This window comes from Podarcis gaigeae, assembly GCF_964106915.1.
Source record: "Podarcis gaigeae genome assembly, chromosome: Z".
In the NCBI taxonomy this organism is placed as follows: Eukaryota; Metazoa; Chordata; class Lepidosauria; order Squamata; family Lacertidae; genus Podarcis; species Podarcis gaigeae.
The window spans coordinates 25,407,608-25,415,753 of record NC_139691.1 but is presented as its reverse complement, the minus strand read 5'-3'; positions in this window follow the sequence as shown (position 1 = coordinate 25,415,753).

Below are 8,146 nucleotides of genomic sequence, written 5' to 3'. Positions count from 1 at the left end.
ACTGTACATTTCATTTTAAAAAATGCTTTGAATTTGCAGAACAAAGGGGTGGGGAAGGATTGGTGTGGTGCGTTTTTCTACTTATGGTGGCATCTAAATTTCAGACTGACATTTTCGAAGAAGCAGCAACTATTATTATTTTAAATCCTTATCCAAACCTCCCCACAACTTCTCCTTTTGAACTTGTGGGATGATCAAACAGCAACTTTCTGATCTAAGAAACCTCTTATGTGGATGGTGGCTGCAGAGAGAACTTCATTGATTCAGAAATGGAAAACACTGCAGGACTTCAACCTCTCATTGTGGTACAAAAATATGTGGAGTCTGGATTCATGTTTTATGGTAAGAAAGACCTGTAAAATTTCTGTGCCGTTTGGTGGGATTTTATTTCTTATGCAGTGGTACCTCATGTTAGATACGCTTCAGGTTACATATGCTTCAGGTTACACACTCCGCTAACCCAGAAATAGTGCTTCAGGTTAAGAACTTTGCTTCAGGATGAGAACAGAAATTGTGCTCCGGTGGAGTGGCAGCAGCAGGAGGCCCCATTAGCTAAAGTGGTGCTTCAGGTTAAGAACAGTTTCAGGTTAAGAACGGACCTCCGGAACGAATTAAGTACTTAACCCGAGGTACTACTGTATGTCAAATTCTCTTACCCAACCAGATTGCAACATTTGGCTTTCATGATGTGTTTTCCTTTATTTTTCTCTCTTTATTTGGAAAATACAGCCTCTGTACTGCTCCTGTGCTTTGTAACTTTATTTGTTTTGTTTTGCCTATGGTTTTGATTTTATGTTAATAAAAACTTTATTTAAAAAAGAAAGAAAAAAGCATAGAAAGCCCTCTAGCTCCAAATTGCTGATTCAAATTAAAGTCTAATTTTATAATGCCTCCCCTGCCACACAGGTGGTTTGCACATAGCCAAACCAGTTCCTTTGTTAAGGTAAGGCAGCCTTAAATACAAAGAACCCATCCACACCTTAGTTCAGTGTGGAATATGTATCCCCTGTGCACCCTTTTATTCCCCCACCCACCCATCCATGCAATGGTTGCCAGAAACTGCTGCTTCCCCCAATTTCTGCCAACAAAATCCATAGCAGGCCTACCATCAGAAAATACGAAAAGGATTTAAAAGTGCTCCTACCAGATTTCTTTGTCTCTCTCTGTGTTGTTGTTTTTAAAATGTGGGTATTTTTTTTTGTATTTCTTTATTTTTGTGGAACAGCTTTTACAGAGGCAGGGTTTCCTGAAATGACAAATAGTGGACAATGGGGAGAATGAACATAAAGGTTAAAAATCACATCCAAATATATGCTTGGGTATGGAATGTCAAGGGGGCAAATTGATTACATAAAATGTGGGATTTATGGATGTGTGGATGGGCCCAAAGCTGGGGAGGGGGAAAAATATAGAAATGAATAAAACTGCTTTTAGAGGAATGTTAAATCATCTAAGCCCTGTTCTGGAAATCAGTTGCTAGGTGGCAGCATTGCATAAACAAAGATGAGAAGAAGTGAGTTGCTGACTTTCTTGCACTGGGTGGCTCCTAGTTTCAGCTGAATTTAAGGAAGCCAGCAGCTCTGATCTGATCAGTTTGCTGCCTCAGGAAAGGGAAGATGCTCCCTGTTAGCCCTGGAATAGTTAGAATAGGGTATGGCGTGCAACCTTAATTTTTCTAGTTGGGGCAAGTCTACCCCCCTACTTTTAGAGTATTTATCATTATCTGTTCATGTTTCTAGTCCCTAAGCATGTGATACAGGGTTGGTGAGAGTGCCCTTTAATACCCTAGCTTGGGAAGGCTCTTCTCTTGTCCTTCTATGTTGTGATTTTCCCATCTTTTCCTTGCTGATTAATCTTTGGCACTTTATTGTACTGTCAGAATGGCATTAACATGAGGGAATTGCAGGGGAACAGAAGCACACACGTGAATAAAAAGGTGGGTGTCAGTGTGGCATGCCCGATGACATCCACTGTTGTGTCACAGTCAGCATAAAGGTAAAGGTAAAGGAACCCCTGACCATGAGGTCCAGTTGTGGCCGACTCTGGGGTTGCAGCGCTCATCTTGCTTTATTGGCTGAGGGAGCCGGCGTACAACTTCCGGGTCATGTGGCCAGCATGACTAAACCGCTTCTGGCAAACCATAGCAGTGCATGGAAATGCCGTTTACCTTCCTGCTGGAGCAGTACCTATTTATCTACTTGCACTTTGACGTGCTTTTGAACTGCTGGGTTGGCAGGAGTCACAGTCAGCATAGCATGGCAATATAATCCCCATGTCTGAATGTTCCCTTGGTCACGTCAGAGAGTCTTGCATGGACAGGACTGTTGATTGGCTATGACTCCCACATTCACTTTCACAGAGAAGAAAACATCTCTGTAAACATTGGGTTGTAGCCAATATTAGTCATACTCAGAGCAGACCCATTGAAATTAATGGACATGACCAGCTCATGTCCATTAATTTCAGTGCGTCTTTTCTCAGCGGAACTTACCCGGTAGTTGAAGGGAACTCATAACTTTCTCCATTGTAGGCCATGAAAGATTCTGGATTAACTCCCTATATTACCCTGCTGCATCATCATTCTGGGATGTTGTAGGCAATTTAAAACTGTCAGGTGCTGTGGAGACTTATTTGGTTCTCTGAAGGAATTGAGAAAATTGGGGTGGGGGGATTGGTGAGCCAGGATCTCTTGTTTAGGTTGGTTAATGCTGGAGGAAGTATGGGAAGTTCCATTTGGGACAAGAATTGGGGATGGAATGGAATTTGTTTGGTCTGCTTTCTGAAGTGGTCCAACTCAATTTAAAAGCCCTGAACTTCCTAGTAGATAGAAATGTAGCTTCTAATCAGATCATGCACTTCTCTTGGTTTTTCAATGAGGATCTGGTGTGCAAAAATAAACATTTTATGGTGAAAATGCATTTGACAAAAAAGTACATTGAATCCCCAGTTTATTCCTCATTGGCCAATCAACTGATCTGCATACACAGAAAATAAAACCAAAGCAAAATGGCTCTTTATGAAATACATTAAGGCAAACTATATTAGGATTAAAACTTGTGTCATTGGCATATCATCATCTAAGGAACTTTAGCTTCCCTAAAGCTAATATAAGAAACTTAACAGTCCTATATGTCACATAGCAGCAGAACAATTTTAGATAATTATATATGCTAATAATTGTCAATGAATGATTGCAATGGTATAATTTTGTAAACATATGTTCGTGTATTGAAAAAATACATACTTTGAGAGGATTGAGTGCAAAAATGCATATAATACATGCAATTTATATGAGAACTCATAATGCATTTTCTCAAAAAACCTGCAGAAAATGAGATGAAATGGATTGATGACTGAGCGCTAAATAAAATAAAATGGGACAGCCTTAGGCTGCTTTGTCTAACCTTAACTAGGGATCAACAAAGTGATCTCTACGGCCAACTCCCAGGCTGTTTTCATCCGTTAGTGTTAGTATTTTAAAATGTTGCCTTTTTAATTCTTTTCTTTTCTTTGTTTCTTCTTCTTTTTTTTTTGCTGACTCTCAGCATGTAAGTTCTTCTGTTTGCTTTCATAGCCATATCTTCAGAAACAAAAGAAAACAAAATTTCAAACCCCCACGCATCTAGACCTTTTCCCTTTCCTCCCCCCCCTTTTGCTGCCTTATTTTGTCATTCCCCCAAGAAGCATAAATGCAGATACACAATACTGAGTAAGTCCAATTATGCTTCATTTTTTCCGGCAAAAAGCAACTGAACATCAACATGGGAGAGCCAAATTAAATATGTACTTTTGTTTAGTGTAAGAGGAGCTGATGTTCTGGAATGTACAAGAGTGTTTCGGAAAGGAACAGCAGTTCTCAACATGCAGCCCTGCTGGCCAAAACCTCTGTTGTTTCTGTCTGAAATGCCCTTGTAAAGTCAGGCTTTTTAATTTCATGTTTCTTTTCTTTATTCTTTATTCTTTCTTTATTCTTTATTCTTTATTCTTTATTCTTATTAGCCAGGAATTCCTAAAATGAAGCAAGGTGCAAAAAAGAATGATGTTCAGTGTTGTGACATAAATATGCCCTGATTGTCAGGGAAAGAGTTCAAGGTGATGTGAATAGGTGATGTGCAACTAAATAGATCATTTGGTGCAAAGATTTCCACAGGGGCAGTTGAACTTCCCCTTCCTCTCCACTGGGAGACCCTGGAGAACTGCTGCCAGTCAAAGTGAACAGCTCTAGGCTAGATGGGCAAATAGTCTGACATAGAAACAGAATTATAGGGTTGGAAGGGACCACGAGGGTCATCTAGTCCAGCCCCCTGATGTATAAGGCATTGCTTTGCCTTTCCATTTTTCTTGTTAGCAGAGGTTTCATTCATTAAAACTATGCTGCAAGGGATTGTGAACATACCTGCTTATTCACTAATCTGTGCGTTTCACAAGGGTTCTTCTGCTTTCCTGCTTTTACCCCATGCTGCCAACCTCAGTGAAGTTAGCACTATGAAAAGGGATGTACCTACATGCAATTAGCTAGACACATGAAACCATGTTCAAAAAGTGCAAATGCCAAACTATTGAGACACTGGAGGATAAAAAAGCTCTTGTTTTGCATAAAAAGGTAAAGGTAAAGGTACCCCTGCCCGTACAGGCCAGTCTTGCCAGACTCTGGGGTTGTGCGCCCATCTCACTCAAGAGGCCAGGGGCCAGCGCTGTCTGAAGACACTTCCGGGTCACGTGGCCAGCGTGACATCGCTGCTCTGGCGAGCCAGAGCTGCACACGGAAACGCCGTTTACCTTCCCGCTAGAAAGCGGTCCCTATTTATCTACTTGCACCCGAGGGTGCTTTCGAACTGCTAGGTTGGCAGGCGCTGGGACTGAGCAACGGGAGCGCACCCCGCCGCGGGGATTCGAACCGCCGACCTTTCGATCAGCAAGCCCTAGGCGCTGAGGCTTTAACCCACAGCATAGCAAGCCGCAAATCGGCAAGAAGCAATATGCTAGAAAACAAAATGCTAAGCATTTAAGCAGTGCATTTGAAAAACACATTTAATACAAATCAACAATACATATTTCTGTCCTGAAGCAGGCACTGAAAAAAGCAGCAATGTAATGTTTCAGTATGTTTTGGTTTGAACTGGGGAGGGGAGAGAATGGTGGAGGAGGGTGCCTATTTTCTAGCAGCTGTGACACCAAGAACACATCACCTCCTAATCCCTGGGACAGTTTTGTAACTGCTCTGTGTGGTGTGTGTGTGTGTGTGTGTGTGTGTGTGTGTGTGTGTGTGTAAACCCTACATGCATATATGCTGCTTATCATTTTTTTCTAGGGTGGACAGCATGCCTGAAATAAGAACGGTGCAAGATGGTTGGCTGAACCAGACTTGACAGCATATATATATGGACAAGGCAAGCTGTGAAGCTGGGATAGCACCACAGGTGAAAGAGTTACTCTACCCACTGTTAAAATCTCTCTTCCCAGAAAAATGAGATATCCACCACTGGATGTGTGAAGTTTTTTCCATTGCATAAAAATGAGCACGGCATGAAAGGAATGTAGATGTTTAGATAAACATCTGTGCCACTGGAGGATCTCACATCTCTCCCAATTTTGTGTTTAGACAAAACAAATCTGATCTTCCTATCCCTCCTTTTCTGAGTCTACTCTCTGAAACTAACTGGAAATAATGGCAAATGCTGCACTGAATAAATGTGTAGAAATGCAGGAGCAGAGAAATAGTAAAAATGGCATTTTCTGGGCACAAGCCATGGAGCTCTGCTTCTTTGCAAATACCATTAAATGAATGTGGGACAGAGCAGGGAAAAGAAGGACTTTCCTTTTGGTGCACTGCATTTTCTCAATGTCTTTTCTCTCTCTCTCTCTCTCTCTCTCTCTCTCTCTCTCTGGGCGTGTGGGCGTGTGTGTGTGTCTTCCAGTTATCAAGAAGCAAAATACACACCCCATAAATACAGAATATAAAATGCACCTTTGAAATTCCATTTTTGGTTGCCATAGTCTTGTGGTCTATGTGTGCAATTCAGTCCAGCCAGGCAACTACAGCTGAAGTCATAACTCCACTTAACCTCCACTTACCTAGGGATGGAGCCCCATTTAATCCAACAGGGCCAACTTCTGAGTAGACATTTCAAGGTCTAATATTAGGTAACCAAGGTGTTCTGCTTGTTTGTTTTTTTAAGTAAGAAGATTCCTCATCAACGAGTTTCTTCCAGTAGTGTAGTGGTAGCTCAGCCAGGCAATGCTTTTGGGGGAATGAAAAGTTCTTAGATTTCAAACTATATCCATTTCTACCTGTATGTGGACTATTAAATATGTTAAACAATTTCTATCTTCCCAATCTGCGTGAAAGAGATTGTGAATGTGGATATATAGGTAGGAATTCAATGTTGTGCTATTCTGACCATTCCATCAGCAAATGTGTTTATGCTTGCTAAGCAGAATAATCCCTTCCCTACACTGCTCTGGGGATACTCCTGGCTGCCCTGAGCAGATGGGTGTGGAGATGGGGAAAGCCCCATTGTGCTAGTGGGAGCCCTCGTGCTGGCTTCTGCTAGTGTGCTGGGTTAATTCGAGTCATAACCCTCAATATGTAAAAGGACCATATCCTGCATCAAACCATTGATCCATGTAGTCCAGTACAGTGTTACTGAACATGGCTCCAGGTCCTTCTGTGTTTTGTTACCTGAGATCCCACTGGGTGCAGGCAGGGACTGAACTTGGACCTTTCTATATGCTCTTCCACTGACCTGTGCTCCTGTTTTATGCAAGCATGAAGTCACTATTTATATACAGTGAACTCTCCATTTACGTGGGGTTTACATTCCAAGGCACCACATATCTACAAGTGAAATCATGTATATTTCAAACACCATTGTGAAAGCATGCAAAGACCCTGTCCCATTCTGCCCCCTTTGAATGACATTTCTATGACATTTTCAGTTCACTTCAGGGTTCAGCGCAATGTGTGTGTGCATGGTCAAATACCTATTGAACACACGTAAATGGTAGGGGTTGACTGTATGATGGAGCTACATCATAATATTGCACTTGTAGTAAAGGCTGCACCCCTATGTACATATATATCTGGGAGAACTCCCACTGAAAGTGGGGCTTACTTCTGAGTAAACATACATAGGATTGCACTGTAGAGAGTTTGTCCAGAGGCACGCCCCATTGACTTCAACTGGAGTTGCTTCCAGCAGGTATTAAGGGTGGTTAACCTGTGGTCTACCTCCAGATATTATTGGTCCACAATTCTCATTAACCTCAACCAGCAACATGGCCATTGGTCAGTTGGAGTTGGAAGGTGGAGTCCAAAATGTGGAAAACCAAAGTTTCCTTGCACCATATTTATAGGATTGCAGCTTCATCAGCCCAGTTCTAACCTTGGACTCAGCTATACAGCTGCAAATGAAACGCTTTAAAGTGTGTTTTAAGTGCAATATACATAGTGGCACTAGTTGGCGATGGTGAGCCTTATGGAAAATTCAATGTATTTTTTAAAATGCTTTAAAAAAGCATTTTCAGAACGGTTTTTATATGTGTGTGGATTCCACCCTTGTCTAAGTAAGTCCCATTGAATTCAGTGGGCTCACACTCAGGTAAATGGGGTTAGGATTGCAGCCTTGGTTTTTTAATTGTTACATCTCCTGTACTGCTCTTGATTAGGGATGGGTGGATCTGTCAATTTTGTTTCCTCTCAGTTTCTCATTTTTCTAATTTTAAATTGTGTTCTCCATATTGCCATATTAGTTTGAAAATTCATTTCCTTTTTCAAAGTCTACATGAAAACCCACCAGCATTTTAGTCCTTTGCATTTTTGCAAAGCGATTTCCTCTACAATAATGCGTTTTTCTTACTTTCACCAATTTATGATTATTATTTTTTGGTGCACATTGTACCCTAGTACAGTGGTACCTCGGGTTAGGTCTGTTCCGGAGGTCCGTTCTTAACCTGAAACTGTTCTTAACCTGAAGCACCACTTTAGCTAATGGGGCCTCCCACTGCTGCCATGCGATTTCTGTTCTCATCTTGAAGCAAAGTTCTTAACCCGAGGTACTATTTCTGGGTTAGTGGAGTTTGTAACCTGAAGCGTATGTAACCTGAAGCATATGTAACCCGAGGTACCACTGTATATGCATTTCTG